We start from the raw sequence: 14971 nt of genomic DNA, 5'->3' as shown, positions 1-14971 counted from the left end.
TTCTGGAGCCATTTTTCCAGCTCCTCTCTCTTCTTCATTCATCCCACCTCCCCACTCGCCCCCAAATTGCCCTTACAACTCCAAACGGCCCTCCCTGTTTAACAAAACTCAGCCCTTTCCGGTTCTACTCACTGGTGAGCATGCCCACATCCATCAGGGTGTTGAGCTCCAAGTCTTTCATCTATCCTGATCCACTCTCCAAATTGTTTTATGGCAAAAAAGAATATTCCTGTTACTCTGGTAAGCCCCATTTCCAGCCCTACTGCTTCTTCCTAGTACAAAGGCCAGCAGGGTCCCCTCAATCAACGTTTACTGAACCGAATTACCAGGCTGCTGTTCTAATGAATGGCTCACCAGATCCAACTCAACATTTCTCTTTCTCAGAGCAGCAAGGTGACTTGCATGTTTAAAATCTTCTTCCTTCCAAAAGCAACTACTGTTACTTCTTCCATTCTTTGCAATTATGACTAGTCAAACTTATGGCCTAACAACCAAGTAAAAAAGTTCCTTGTTTTTTTAAAATAGATTAATTAAGTCTCAGGAAGGTAAAATGGTTGCCCACAGCCTTATAACAGTAAAAAGCAAAGTTCTTAAGACGTATGAGGTGCAGTGAGATGGGTGTTCCTTACAACATTTCTTTCAGTCCTCACAAAAACATCAACAGGAAAATAGCACTGTGACCCCTTTTTATAGTGGGTAGACAGACTTAGGTTAAAAGATAAAACTCCCTGCTCCAAATCACAATGACAGTAAGTGTTACAGTGGGATTCAAACACATCAGAGTTCAAGTTGTTAAAAGGATAATTCAAACAAACAAAAAGATAACATTGTGTCTCCCATACAAATATAAAATGAACACCTATGATTTTACTTAACTCATTAATTAATTATGGAATAAATAACATGCTTCATCTGGTTCAAAAGTGAATCCAAAGAACACAAACACACAGGTAACTGGAAATGGTGAAATGTATTTGCTTAATAGATCTAAAAACAGCTTCTCCCACAAAAGAGGAAAAGAAATCAATAGTACCTCCAATCAATAAAATTCATCCGCATGTCTAAAGACAAGAGTAATTTGCACTGCTGTCAGTTATTCACAACTTACAAAGTTATAAAGTAAGTCAAAAAATAATAAAAGCTGCAGATTCCATAGACCAAATCTCCAGGAAATGTGTTTTAGACCACCCAGTTTCCAAGATACCCCATAATCTGTTTTGTACATTTCAAAGACTTCCACAAATTTTCCTTATGTAGTTCTTGACCACCATGCACAATGCCTTTTTCTTCTTTAAGAAAAGAATCCACAGCTTCAAGATCTCTATTAGAAAAACTGAGTTAGTCCCTCTATAAAACTAATCTTTCACTACAATAAATTTTTTTCTATCACACACTAAGCTAGAAATGTAGAATTACAATGCACTTATAATATATAAATGCAGAAATAAATTAGTTCATTGGATTTTCAAGCTTCTTTAAAAGAGATCTAAAACGAATGAGGGTTTGGTTTTACTGAACAATGACAAACAGAATTACTCTCTAGGGGAAAAGAAGACATAGTTAACTGTCACTTCCAAGTAACTGACCCAAAACTAACTTAAATAGCCAATTATGTATCTTAATTTCTACCCTATGTTTTCTTCCATTAAAAAATTAATCTCAGTCCAACTATTGCTCCATAAAATCCAGTAGATGTACTGCTCCTACTGCTCCAGCTAAGAGCAAATAAAAACCCTGGACATTATTGGTTCAGTCACTCATTCGTGTCCGACTCTTTGCAACCCCATGGACTGCAGCACGCCAAGTTTCCCTGTCTATCACCAACTCCTGGAGCTTGCTCAAACTCATGTCCACCGAGTCGGTGATGCCATCCAACCAGCTTATCCTCTGTCATCCCCTTCTCCTCCTGCCTTCAATCTTTCCCAGCATCAGGGTCTTTTCTAATGAGTTAGTTCTTCTCATCAGGTGGCCAAATTATTGGAGCTTCAGCTTCAACATCAGTTCTTCCGATGAATATTCAGGACATTATATGTGAAACAAACAAAAGAAGACCCTGAAGGTGGAGAGAAGGCACTTTGGTTCGAGAGGGACCTTGGGATCCGTGGAACAACATGGTGGTGAATTGTCTGGGTTTTCCTTTTGCCTCAAATACCACATGGACACAGAGCTGAAGCAGCCAATTATCCAGAAATGCCAATGGAGGCAGACAAATAAAGTCCCTGCTCTTTCAGAGAACCAAGAAAAGAGCAGCAGAGCAAAACAGAAAACTTGTAGACAATAACCACTGGCACTCCAGCCAAAAACCACAGAATAAACTGTGGCTCACCCTTACCCCGTGACAAGGTAAGCCAAGTAAGGAGCCTAAACTTTCCCTCTCACCAGGCTATATACTGTTGTGCCTCAACATTACAGGAGGCTACCCCCTTACTCCCTCCCTTACCTCCCACCTTCACCTGTGGGGTTGATATCAAAGGCACAACTTCCTTCCCTTGCTAAGGACCCCTGTCCCCTGCCACACAGCATCTAGGAAGAACACCCGGAGAGCTTGTACTTCTACTCCTATGACAGTAATGAGGCTCCCCTTCTCATCTCCACCAGAATGGCATGAGACAGCCTAGTAGAGAGTCAGGATTTCTCTATCTCCAGGCATAAGAAGGCCATCCCCTCCCAGTGGTGTCAGTTTAGGCCGAGTGGGGAACAGCAAGAAGGCAGAGTCTATCAGTAAAGGCCTAGAGAGGAGCTGAAACTCCCACCTCTGCCCAGCAGCAGTGAGGAGCCCTGCCTTGTGTGTCAGTGGACCAATTCCTCGAAAGCACACAACTCACTCAAAATGAAACAATCTGAACAGCCCTACAACTATTAAGGAAATTAAACTCATAATTAAAAACCTCCCAAAAAAGATATCTTCTGGCCCAGATCATTTCATTACAGAATTCTACCAAATGTTTCAAGAATTAACACAATCTCTTTGGAAAACACAAGATCACTTTATGAATCTAGTATCTCCCTGATGCAAAAACCAGGAAGTGTAGTGTGTTAGTGTTAGTCACTCAGTCATTTCCGACTCTTTGCGACCCCATGGACTGCAGCCCACCTGTGTCCTGAGATTTTCCAGGCAAGGATATTGGAGTAGGTTGCCGTTTCCGTCTCCAGGGGACCTTCCCAACCCAGGGATCAAACCCAGGTCTCCTGTACTGCAGGCACATTCTTTACCGACTGAGCTACAAGGGAACCACCCCCCCAAAAAAAGCCCTCAAAAACCAGGAAAAGACATTCCAAAAAAAAACCTATAGACCAATACTTGAATATAATCACAAAAATCCTTAGTTCAATATTCAAGAATCAATGTAACCCACATACTAACAAACTGAAAAAACACATATTTACACGATCATACCAGTCTACACAGAAAAAAATCATCTGATAAAAATCAATCCTGTTTTGGGTGTAAAGGATAGTGAAGGGGTTTGGGACTGACATTTACACACTGCTATATTTAAAATGGACAACCAACAAGGACCTACACTTAGAGCACATGGAATTCTGCTCAGTGTTATGTGGCAGCCTGGATGGGAGGGGAGTTTGGGGGAGAATGGATACATGTATATGGCTAAGTTCCTTCACTCTTCACCTGAAACTATCACAACATTGTTTGCTAATCAGCTATACAAAATAAAAAGTTAAAAAAAAAATAGCATTCTGTTGACTATTACTTTAACTCCCTAACTGACCTACTCCTGTGTAATATAAGGGTAGCAAGTCAGCCACTTTTCAACTGTGCCTGTTCCCAACAATATAAACTGTTGTACGGTCACTGTCTGTGACATCATACATACCATAAACACCAATTCATTTAAAATAAAAATTTAGTGAGTTGGGCTGTACAAAGGAAAAAAAAATTTTTTTAAATAAACAAACAAAATGAATAACCAGTAAGGACCTACTGTTTAGCACAAGAAACTCTGCTGAATATTATGTAACAACCTAAATAGGAAAGAATTTGAAAGAAGAATATACACATGTATAACTGAATCATTTTGCTATATACCTGAAACTATCACAACACTGTTAATCAATTATACCCCAATATAAAAGAAAAAGTTAAAAAAAGAGACCAGAAAACTTGGTAACAGCTGTAATAATAAAAATAAATCAATCCTGTTCAAAATAAGGGAATACGGGGAACTTTCTCAACTAGATAATGAGCATCTATTTAAAAAAAAAACAGCAAACATTACTACACATAATGATAAATGAAAAAAATGAACACTGCATTCATTGCCTCTATTATTGAGAACAAGGATGTTCACTCTCACCACTCTTGTACAACACAGTACTGGAAATTCTACTCAATGCAAGAAGGCAAGAAAAGGAAATAAAAGCCATACAGAAAGAAGAAATAAACCTGTCGCGATTTGCAGATGACATGATGGTTTACATACACAATCCCAAAGAATCTGCCCCAAAACGTTCTAGAACCTCCTAAAGTGTGAATTCAATAAGGCTGCAGATACCAGAGAAACATACCAGAACAGGCTGATTCATGTTGATGTTTGGTAGAAACCAACACAATACTGTAAAGCAATTATCCTTCAATTAAAACTAAACTTAAAAAAAGAAAGAAAGAAAATCAACTGCAAACTGCATTTCAATAGAAAATACAACCTACAGAATAGAAGAAAACTTCTACAAATCATACATAGGATAAGGGGCTTCTAACTGGAAAATATGAAGAACTTGTATAACTCAGTAGTAAAAAGGCAAATAACCCAATTAAAAACGGATGAAGTTGTATAAATCTTAATTATGTTGAATTGGTTCATAGTGCTTTTCAAGTCTACTATATCCTTCTACTTCTATGTATAGTCATTGTATTAACTTTTGAGCTTGATATTGAAACTCCAACTAAAAATCTTAATTTATCTACTTAAAAGAAATTGTAATATATAGTAGAACTATATGTAAATTTGCTCTGTATTTTCCAAGTCTCTTGCAAATGTGCTATATTTTCATAATTAAAAAAAAAAAAGAGGAATAAATGGGCAAAGGATCTGAATAGATATTTCCCTAAAGAAAATATATAAATGCCTAATAACCACATGAAAAGATGTCTGACATCATTTGTCATCAGGGAAATGCAAGTCAAAACTGCTATGAGAGATCACCTCACATCCAAGAGAATGTTTTCTTACAACTACTGTAGATTGAAGAAGCTAAACAGACATGAAAACACTTCTTTGATTGGATTCTTAATACAGAAATAAACATCTATAAAAGACAACTGAGGAAACATAGGTATGGATTGTATATTAAACAACAGTATTATATTAAAGTGTTGAGTATTATTATTATACTCTTGCTATGTACGACCTTGTTTTTAGAAGATACATGGTGAAGAATTTAGGAGTGAATTTTTATGAAATATAATATTTTATTACAATAAAATATTGTATCTTATTGTAATAAAGATTTTTTTTATTCTTTAAGAGATGTTTTATTACAAGAGAATGTTTTATTACAACTTCTCTAGAATGGTTATAATCAAAAAGATAATAGTGAGTGTTGGAGGAGGATGGAGAAATATGGAAACCCCCATACACGGCAAGGGGATTGCAAAATAGGAGAGTCTGGAAAAGTCCTGAAAAGATTAAACACATAAGCTACTCTATGACCCAGAAATTCAACTCCTAGGTATATACCTCCCCCCAAAAAATTACAACATAATTACGCAAAAACTTGTACATGAATGTCCATCAACTGCTGAAGGGATAAATAAAAAGTGATGTATCCATACAATGGAGTATTACTTAAGACATAAAAAGGAACTAAGCATTGTTATATGCTACAACAGGGATGAACCTTTAAAACATTATGCTAAGAAGTGAAGGAAATCAGTTACAAAAGGCCATATATCGTATAGTTCTACTTAAAGGAAATACCTAGGATAGGCAGAAAGTAGAGGAGTATTTGCCTAGGTCAAAGGTAGAGAAGGATGAAAGAAGATGAGGTGCCCCTGTTAATGGATACAAGGTTTCTTACTGAGGTGAAGAAAATGTTCTAAAATGAATTGTGGTAATGGCTGTACAACTCAATGAAAATAGTATTAAAAATTACTGACAAACAGATCCACAGCTGACGTATTTGTTGAAACCAACAAGCTGATTCTAACATTTGTAAGGCCTTACAAGGGACCCAGAAAAAACAACACAATTTTGAAAAAGAAAGTAGGAGACATACTTCCCGTTTTCAAAACTTACCACAAAGCAACAATAATTAAGACAGTTTGGTATTAGCATCAGGACAGAAGAGAATTAAGAGTTCAATGTATCCATACAACTACCATATGGTGTAGTAACTGCATTCCTGGGCATTTATTCCAATGAAACAAAAATTTATGTTCACATAAAACCTGTACATGAATGTTCACTGCAGCTTTAGTGAAAACAGCCAAAAACTAGAAAGAAACCAAGATGTCCTTCAGTGGCTACATTACCAGGTAGCTCTATGCTAAAGAATCTGCCTGGCAACACAGGAGACACGGATTCTATCCCTGGGTCCAGAAGATCCCCTGGAGGAAAATTCCCTGGACAGAGGAACCTGGTGGGCTACAGTCTCAGTTCAGTTCAGTTGCTCAGTCATGTCTGACTCTTTGCAACTCCAAGGACTGCAACACGCCAGGCTTCCCTGTCCATCACCAACTCCTGGAGCTTACTCAAACTCATGCCCATTGAGTCGGTGATGCCATCCAACCATCTCATCCTCTGTCGTCCCCTCTGCCTCCCACCTTCAGTCTTTCCCAGTATCAGGGTCTTTTCCAATGAGTCAATTCTTCGCATCAGGGTTACAGTCTACAGGGTTGCAAAGAGATAGACACAACTGAGCATGCACGCGCAATACCAAAAAATACTGAAGACTATAAAGAAATGCTAAGCAAGAAAAAAGAATAAACTACTGATATATAAAACAACTTGGATGAATGTCCAGGGAATCATGCTAAGTGAAAAAAAGATAAACCTCCAAAGGTTACCCACTGTATATTTCCATTTAAGTAACATTCTTGCAATGACAGAATTATAGAAATTGAGAACACATTAGTGATGGCCAGAGGTCAGAGAACGGGATGTGAAGCTACCAAAGGACCATATAAAGAATCCGTGTGGGGAAGCTGTTCAGTATCTTGGCTGTATCAATGTCAACATTCTGGTTGTAATACTGTACACTGGGAAAAACTGTATAAAGGGGACATGGGGGATTTTTTGTATTATTTCTTAAAAATTGCATGTAATTCTACAATTATCTCAAAATAACAAGTCTTTTAGAAAAAAAAAAAAAGAATCCCTAAACTTGACTGTATAACAAATCCACATAAACACAGAATATTACTTTCTTCCAAAAGGTGGTACACAGACAGGAAACATATATATAAAGAGAGAGAAGTTAATTCTAACTTTGACTTTAAGTAATTAATCTCTTCACCTGCAATACATAGATTAACAAATACCTTGGCTATATAATGACCCTCTCAAAAGATACCCACATAAAGTATTAATCCTTTGAACCTGTAAACATTACCTAAGCAGAAAAGGGGGGAAAAAAAACTTTGTAGATATGATTAAATTAAATCTTTTAAGATGGAGGGATTATCCTGGAATATCATGCCTGTAAGTCACTTCAGTTGTGTCTGACTCTTTGCAACCCCATGGACTGCAGCCCACCAGGCTCCTCTGTCCATGGAATTCTCCAGGCATGAATACTGAAGTAGGTTGCCATGCTGTCCTCTGGGGGATCTTTCCCACCCAGGGATCAAACCTGAACCTGTGTCTCTTACATCTCCTGCACTGACAGGCAAGTTCTTTACCACTAGCGCCACCTGGGAAGCTGGACTATCATGGTGGGCACTGAATGTAATTACATATATTCTTTCAAAAAAGGGGCAGAAGGAGATCTGACCACAGACAGAACAGGAGAAGGCAGTGACCACAGAGACAAGGAATGAGTGATGTGGCCACAAGCCAAGGAATGCAGGTAGCCACCAGAGGCTAGAAGAGGCCAGGAGCAGAGTCTCCCCTAGAGCCTCTGGAGGTGGCAGAAACTGTACCTACGCAATCCTGTCTCCATCACCAAACTCACAGTAATGGTTCAAAAATGTTCAGATTAAACAAATAAACATTTTGGTATTCAAGCCACTCCTGGTTACCATCATTCTTCTCCATAACCCTCAAAAGGCAAATTATTATTTAAAGGCTACATAATTTAAAAATAAATCTAATAAAAGTATTCGTATTTGAAAAGGAAGGCAGAAATAATAAGAACCCAGACAAAGATGTCTTCCCCAAGATACCTAACATTCATGTGTGGAAACTGTCAGAGGTTAAAAAAAAAAAAAAACCTTCAGTCCACATTACTGGCCACATAGAGCCTAAGGATGGCTGCCACCACTCACATCTCTTCCCTCATTGCATCTTTATTTCTGTCTCTTATCCATCATTTGCTTTGTGACACCAGTAGACACTAGCTCACCACAGAAATAAGCTATCTCCCTGCTTCACAAGGTCTCCAGAGGAGGTTAACTTTCACTTACAATGAGATGGAAAACTAAGGATAGCATAAATCTGCTCCTCATCATCCCTAGAATAGTAATCTCCTTCCTGGGAGGAAGTGGGCATGTGTGCAGAAACCTCAACTGTAACAGAGTTATAGCTGATAACGTGGTTAATCATTTCCAGTCAGCTCTCACTGGTGGCTGCCCCTCAGACTTCTGCCTCCCAGGTCATCACAGTAGGATCCACCCACCCCTTGTCCTCACCGTCAGTTAGAGAGACCCAGGGAGAGGTGTAGCTCAGTTGGCAATGCAGGAGACCCTGGTTCAATCCCTGGGTTGGGAAGATGCCCTGGAGAAGGAAATGGCAATCCACTCCAGTATTCTTGTCTGGAGTATCCCATGGACAGAGGAGCCTGGCAGGTTACAGTCCATGGGGTCGCAAAGGCCGGACACGACTTAGCGACTAAACCACCACCACCACCAGGGAGAGGTGTGATAAATACTACCTGATGGTAGCTCACAAAGGCCTTTTTTGAGCTTTACCTCGCTGCTACAGGTAACTCACCAAAGGCTTTTCTTAGCTCTATCACTACATTCAAGACCCTGAAGCCAAAGGGATCACAACTCAGGGCTCATTCTCCAAGAGCAATCAGCAGGGATAAGGAAAAGCCACACAGTGATTTCTCTTAAACAGGGACGACATTTCATATTGATGAAAAAGAGATTTGATTAGAAATTTTCCCCTCAAAATTAAACAAAATACACATCAATTTATTTCCCATAACATATCTTGTATTTACCAAAACCTAGGTTACACTTGAAACTATGCACTAATTCTTAGGACAAGGAACTAATCAATTGGTACACAGTGTGGAACGTAACTTTGAGACCAAACTGTAAAACAGCATGATATAACAGCCTTAATTTCACATTTGCCTTTTACAAGACAATTATATAAAAGACATTTTTGTAAAATAAAAAATAAAAAAATCTAGATTTCATCATTTCCCTGGAGCCTCTCATACTCCTTTTATATTCCTTTAAAGCACCTTTCTCATTGTCATTCCTGCTGGTTTTCCTCATCAAAAGTTAACTGGTCTAATACTGCCAAATTCTCACTAGCACCTCTTATTAAATTAAAGTATAAGAGAAACTGTACAAATCTTAGGTATACAACTTGAATTTTTCATATACATGCACCCATGCCATCTCAGGATACAGAATATTTCCAACATCCTAGAAGGTTCCCTCATGCCCCTTCTAGTCATTACCAACACCACCCCTTGGAGGAACCACTATTCTGGCCTGGAAACAGTTGTTACCTGTTTTTGAGCTTCATTTGAACGGAGTCACATAGCATTCAATGAATTATTTGGCTCATTAAGTCCATGAGATACATCAATGTTGATGTGTACATCAGCAGTAGTTCCTTCTCTTTTATTGTTTCTGTAATTTTTCATTATATAAATAAACCACAACTTATTCATCCATTCTACTGCCAATGTCCAGTTGGGTTTCATCTACTTTTTGGTTATCATGAATAAAGGTGTTTTGAACATCCTTTCACTTTTGGGGGGAGGGGTAGAATATACATCTATTTCCCGTGGGTATATACTTAAGAATGAAAATGATGGGTCATGGGTAGGATTAGATACAGCCAGTTTTCCAAGATGACTGTACCATTTTGCATTCCTACCAAAACATTTAAGAGATCCTGTGGCTCCACATCCTTACCAGGAAAAGCACTGACAATCTTTCATTTTAGCCATTCCAGAAGGCAGACAGTAGTATCTCACTGTTGTTTTTTCATTATTGTATTAATTAATTTGCATTTCTCCATTGATTGATGTTGAACACTTCTCTATATGCATACTGGCCATACAGAGATTCTCTTTTACCAAGTGCCTATTCAAAACTTTTGTACATTTTAAAATAAAACTATCTTTTTCTTATTAAGTTTACATAATACACATACATCTCCCAGACGAATTGCCATTTTCTTCTTCCAATCTGTATTCTGCCCTTCATTCTCTTAATGTTATCTTTAGATGGAGAAAAATTCTCAATTTTAACGAAGTCTGAAGTCAAATTTGTCAATCATTGTTACAGTCATTGCCTTAAGTCTTTTTCAAGAAATTTATATCTACTCTACTCAGTAGTCCTTTGATTTCTGCTTATAGTTTGAACAGTTCTTGGCCTTGCTCTGAATTCATGAATTCCTGCATCTTTGCAAGGTTTACAATTTCACCATGTGGTTGATTTCAAATGCATTCATGTTATATTGTTGGTGATAAGACAACTCGTAGTATTATGGAAGTTTGAGCAGCGGTCAGTTTTACAACTAGAGAATTCATTTGTGACTACATTCGTAATATGACTTCTATACAAATATATTAAAACATAATGTTAAAAAAAGGGGGGAACACCTTCTAACACTTGTTATTCTAATATTTTACTCCAACCATACCTTCTTCCCATTCCCTTAGAGCGGCTTTCCTTCAACAGGTCACTTTACACTAGACCCTACTGTCTTCAAGGATATAATTGAAAGTTCTGTAGTCTCAGAAATCAGAAGCCTAGAGGCTTCTGTTAAACCTGGTTCAGTTACACTTTATGTAACCCAGCACCTCGGAGGGTTTACAGGTTTCCCAAAACCCAGTAACAAAGAACTCCTTGCTCCATCTTTTTCCTTAAATTTTTTAACAGTATTTCCAATCTCTAATCATATGGTTACCAAAAACACCCCAAATATAACACCTTAGTCTTAACCTTCACTCGCTCAGTAGGTGCTCCCCTCCCCACCCCACTATTCTTCACACCCAGCCATCTTCCATTCAGCCTTCAAAACGTGTGTGGTGGACTCTGAACTTCGCTGTCACAATTAATGCCCTGCCTCACTCCCTCTTACCTGCCCTTAACTGGTTTCTTCCTTACATTTTGTCTTTGACCCTGCCATCACCAAAGTGATGATACTTTACAGAGTATAAAGTTGGTCATGTTACTCATCCTTCTATAGGTCCCACTGCCCACAGGATAAAATCATTCTCTCAGCTGAGAATTCATAATCTGGCCCTGACCTTTCCTGGCTTCTTTCTCACCAACTTTTGCAAAACTCTGGCCTGACTACTGGGCACTCATGCCCTCTCAGCCCAATTTGACACTGCCTCCTCCTTTGCCTAAAGCTCTTTCCCATGATTCCGGCCTCCCATGACCTTCTCTGAGTTCCAAAGGGTAGGAGGAACACCAAGGGAAACCACCTGAGGCAAAAATTAAAGGGAACAGAGAGGCTCGTCATGATTAGGAGATTGACCTGCTGAGACCCTGTACACACCCTCATCTTGTTAGCAAGACTGTTACTGGCTTCATCCTTATCACATACTGCTGTATGACTACATAACCTCTCCTGCTAGCCTACTGTGCTCCTGCTTTGCCTCCTGGCAAAGTAATAAAGCCACTCTTCCTTTCTCCTCCATAACTCTGTCTATTTCTGTTTGGCTTTGGTGCACAGAGAGCCAAGATTTTGGCAACAAATCCTCAATTGTACATGCAGCCACGTGCACGTGGAATAGAGCTAAAGAACTTCGAAGGCAGGGGCAATGCCCCAGGGGAACCCACCCGAACCGAGAAAGTACAAGGAGGAAGAATGTCTCCCCAACACCTAAGCGCCCAAACTTTTTACTTCTTCTCTTCCAATGGAGAAGCAGAAACTCTGACACTCGCCTTAACGATTGGACTTGACATCAGCCCCTCGTTGGGGCCTACCCTTCCTTTCGTGGCACTGCCCCTCTGTCACCTACAAGCAGGCGCCTGGAATATACAGATAAACCAGTTCCAGCCCCTGCCCTCTCCAGTTCACATATAAGCCTCGCACGTGGCGGCCACTTGGGACCTTTTGCACATCCGATTTAACAGTGACAGGCTGGACTGTGTTCGCAGCGGTGCAGCTCCTGGACCCGCCCAGGTCTGTAGCAGGGACATGTTCCTGCTTTTTCTGTAAACACCGAGCAAAGCGGCCCATCGAGCCGGCCGAGCGGCTCCGTGGCCCCCGACGCCTCCGCTAGCCTCCGGGAATCGCTTCCCCACGCCTCCTCTCACCTGAGCCGGTGGCACCGCCACCCGCATCCGGACCCCAATTCCCCGTCAAGTGACCGTTACAAGGGGCCGCATCCCGGGGAGGCCCGCGGTCCAGGGAAGAGCCCACGGGACTGCTCCCGCTCCGCCAACCGGGGATCCCCCGGCCGCCGCCGCCATTTTCCCGGCGCCGGAACCCCCACCTGACGGCTCCAACTTCTCACCTGTTGCCAGCAGAGGACTACGCGCGACGCAGTGGAGAGCGCGTGGGTAAGCTGCAGAATCCGTGGGGGTCACAACCTGGGTGCAGAACCCGCCGCTAATTCATCCCTAAGCAGGAGGCGTCGGGCCCGTCGCCCTAGTAATGCGTCCAGGCAGGCTTCATCCTGATTGGCTGTGAGTGCCATGACGCAGCGGCGTCCCCGGCTGCGTGGGAAGCCCGGGTCCCCGGAGCCCCGCCCCTGCTCCCGGCCGGGGGCTCCCTGGAGCCAGACACTGAGGGCTCCCTTAAAGGGACCACCTTCATTTCTCTATTTGGCCTCCAGGAGAAGAGGGACAAAGAGAGCGAGGGGATGCAGGGGCGAGTAGCAATAAGAAATAGGGAATCTGAAGGTCATTGTCCCTCCAACCCCTAGAGTTTCAGAGTGACAATAGAAATCTGGGGAGCTTAATTTATAAACTGTGTACTGTGGAAAAATGTATGACCTAAAAATTGAGAACTGAGTTTTCCTGTAGGAACATACTGAGGACTTAAGCCCAGGAGGCAGCCTCTCATATCGCTCTGAGGAGCTGTTCAGAAGAGATAAGGGAGGAGCCAGGATATTTAGGAACTTTTGCAACAAAAACTAGGTAGTCGGAATATTAAAAGATTACTGTTAATTAAAAGCCAGACAGCTTAAATTAATGAAGTTAGCACTTTTCTACCTATGGGAAGATGCAAGAGTCTGGGCTCACTGAAATAGTTCCTCCGACAGGCACCTTATCTATCTAGGGGGTGCGGGGATGGGGGGAGTGGCTGATGGCCACAACCTACTGTCTTTACTGATATGGCTGGTGATATTCTTTGTCCACAAAGCCTAACCTACAGAGGCAGATCAGTAATAGAACCAGTTCTGAATTCAGGTTCCTGAGGCGCGGCACCAAGCTCTTCCTAGCATGAAGTTTTCCCAGTCAGAGGGAAACTACCTCCTTTGGGCATCCACAGGGCTTTCCTCATAACCCTCACAAAAGGCTTTCACTGCCACTTTCTGTCCTGGGACATCTGTTCCTTAACCTACTAAACTCTAAAGCTCCATGATGGTGAGGACTGGAGTTAAGCCTTTTTTCATTTCCTGCACAGTGCCTTCCTCCTGCTAGTTTTCAACAAAGATTCACTGATTTAAAATCCTAAAAAGAATGAATTTAGCTACACATCACACACTTAGCCTCTTTACCTATGTTTTATGTGTTTTGTTCATTTATTCATCAGGGTACAGAGGGGAAAGAAATTTTTTTTCAAAATACAGAATTCTTGTCCTCACAAAATGTCTAGTGTAACAATAATGAACATCTAGGTTTGAGATGCATAGCTTCAATATAGCTAAATTATACTCCATTGGAGTTCCCTGGTGGACCAGTGGTCAGGACTTTGTGCTCTCACTGCTGAGGCCTGGGTTGATCCCTGGTCAGAGAACTAAGATCCCACAAGCCACAGGGTACACCAAACAAACAAAAAACTATACTCCAAACTCTGTGAATCAAAAGATTCCATGTTCTTTTTCTAAAATCAGCTTCACAAACTCTCCAGTTTTATTCTGAAATACTGAAATATTTCAAATGCGGAAACTGTGTTAGAAAATGAAGATTAAACAACAGAGGGAAACACCAATACAAAAGCCAGCTCTGTCAATTACCCCTGTGACCTTAAGCCTCATTTTTTTTTAATCTTTAATAATATAAGATTGCTAGGAAAAAAAGTTATCTAAAGTCTTACCTCCTCCTCTCACCCCTACAAGTTTGTTGTTATCAGAAGCCAGGGGGAAAATCCTGAAAGCCTTGGAGATGGATTTTTGAAAGAAGGGATTATATAGTAGTTTATCTTTGCATCTCTGTAACTCCTAGAATAAACAGTGCCAACTCATGAAGAAAACTACACATTTGAATATAGTGGATGTTGAATGAAGGTTAACTGACTTGATGAATCATCCTGGTTTCTTCTCTATTTCACTCCCCTAGCCTTAGGAGTTTTGGAGGAATGGAACAGTAGAACCTGAAGGAAAGGGTCAAAACTGTGGAGCCTAATGGCATTAGCTCTTGTTTACCACATGTGTGGCTTTTCCACACCAAGCTCCAATGCTCTGTGGACACTCCCTGAGTGTC

General features: G+C 40.7%; 1 protein-coding gene across 3 annotated transcripts in view; it reads right to left on the bottom strand.

Moving 5' to 3' along the window:
• Positions 1 to 12949, bottom strand: part of LCLAT1 (lysocardiolipin acyltransferase 1) — a 187639-nt gene extending 174690 nt beyond the window's left edge. For 2 of the 3 annotated variants that reach the window (XM_081484313.1, XM_081484315.1), the window contains exon 1: positions 12838 to 12949. The gene's annotated coding sequence lies outside the window, so the exon portion shown is untranslated. The other variant, XM_081484314.1, reaches the window with a different exon arrangement.
• Positions 12950 to 14971: the final 2022 nt, after the last annotated feature.

Source organism: Giraffa tippelskirchi, chromosome 4, assembly GCF_054371585.1.
Source record: "Giraffa tippelskirchi isolate mGirTip1 chromosome 4, T2T-mGirTip1v1.2.pri, whole genome shotgun sequence".
NCBI classification, from domain to species: Eukaryota; Metazoa; Chordata; class Mammalia; order Artiodactyla; family Giraffidae; genus Giraffa; species Giraffa tippelskirchi.
The sequence above is the reverse complement of the archived record's forward strand: the minus strand, read 5'-3'. Positions and strand labels throughout refer to the sequence as shown.